Genomic DNA, 2027 nt, shown 5'->3' on the forward strand with positions numbered 1-2027 from the left:
TGTTTCACTTTCTAACTTCGAAATCAGATAATTATAATTGCCAAACAACACACTCGCGGCTGTTTCTTAAAAGTATACACGCTATAACTTGCGCCAGTTAAAATACGATTGGAAATTGATATAATTTGTTTATAAATAAAAGTTACGAAAGTACTGTAAATTACACCATTAAAATTAAACGCGTTACAAAGTTATCAAATAAGAATTATTTATTATCCTGCAAGGAAAGAAAAATAGCTATTTTTAAATAAATCCATCACGTGACGCCGTCGCTACTTTTAGATTGATAAACACACGTGGCGTAAAGAAAACAAGGTAGGCCGTTTGAGATACTACTCACTTTTGACGTGGATGGCAAGCGTCTTACTCTTAATGGTACTTATCTTTTAATGTATTCAGTATCAACCATCTTCTCTGTTATGACTCATATTGACCTTATATTAATAATTGTTGTCAAAATGCAACATACCTCGATCGTTGTCTGTGATTTCCCGTGGACATGTGTTTCTATATATAGGCCTACTGTTTACGCACTTCCTTCATCAATATTCATGAAAAGATTGAATTCTTAATTCCTAGATCTGTTTAATTGTTTGGTATTACAACGACATCTACAGTACAATTTTGTGGAAAGTATTATTTTTTCATTACACTTCATGTGTTTTAAATCATTAATCATTTTGTTTCACACAAAATTCGGCGTTCATATAGCGTATATGACTTTAAATACTTTTTTGTGAATTTTTATACAATAGAACTCAAGAAGTTTAATGTTTGCAATAATTTCTAATTTCTTATATCTGTTTACGATGCTATATTAGGAAAACGAACGCATGTATGTATTTTAAGAAAGAAGAAAAAGAATCCCGATATCTTAATCAGTAAATAAAAAGATTGTTTGGTGTATATACTATGCCATAAAAATTGTCATTTATTATTACCATTCTATTTTTTAAAAAAAATAATTAATTCTTATTAGTCTATCGTGCCTACAATAAAATTTACCTTTTAAAGGTTTACAAAAAGGTACTGAAATAGATGTGCATGAAATACTACTAGGGATAAGATTTTCATACGATTTTATTCGTTTGAATTTATGTCAGTTTTCTGCGTGTGTTCACCAAGCTATGTATTGCATATGCAATGACTTAATAATGAATGAATTAATTGATTAATGACCTACTAATTATATTAACACTATGTATGAGAAATAGTTTCATCGCAAACCACGACCAAAATGTACGATCCTCTCCCATTCTGGAGAGAGCTACATATATGTAAGACTCTGACCATGACTTGAGGCAACGAAAAGATGCAGAAAAATATTTCGCTGTTTGTTTTTCTTTCTCTCTTTTTTTCGAGCAGTAGACGAGAGTTGTCCGTTAAAGTCGTGGACAAAGCGTTATAATTTGCTTATTTATCCATAGATCTATTTAAAGTTTTGTATGTTTTTTATTGAAAAATGTACTTAAGAGTCGTAAAAATTTTAGATCACAGTGAGAATTCATAAAATAATACTTAAGAGTAGTGAAAATTTTAGATCACAGTGCGAATTCACAAAACTTGAATTTTTAGTCTAAATATAAATTTATAAATAAAAATACATGACTGTACATGTATTGTGAAAAAGGATATAAACTTTCCTTATTTCTATATCATTTTACAAATTCTTACAACATTTTATCTTATTTAATGCCAGTCGCCATTTGACGTAGCGTGTTTGCTCTGAAGTCACGGTCCTGAAGACGTCGCGGATTCGACTTCCACTGCGGGACATCCCTTAATTCAGATTGATATCCTGTGTCGCAGTAAATGCTAGCAAGAAAACATCCTTCGCTGCTAAAAATTTATACTGAGAGGGACGTTAAACAAACAAAATCATTCATGCCACCGTCTTTCAGTACTCGCATTACTTTGATTCAGTTTTAAAGTATTCTTAAATAAATGTTACTTTTTGTAAGAAAGTCTAAAACTAGTTTTAAAAAACTACAGATAAAAACGACTGATAAATGTGCAGGGAAAAATTT

Source organism: Saccostrea cucullata, unplaced genomic scaffold, assembly GCF_032062105.1.
Source record: "Saccostrea cucullata isolate Sc308-1 unplaced genomic scaffold, CSIRO_AGI_Scuc_v1 ctg5643, whole genome shotgun sequence".
NCBI classification, from domain to species: domain Eukaryota; kingdom Metazoa; phylum Mollusca; class Bivalvia; order Ostreida; family Ostreidae; genus Saccostrea; species Saccostrea cuccullata.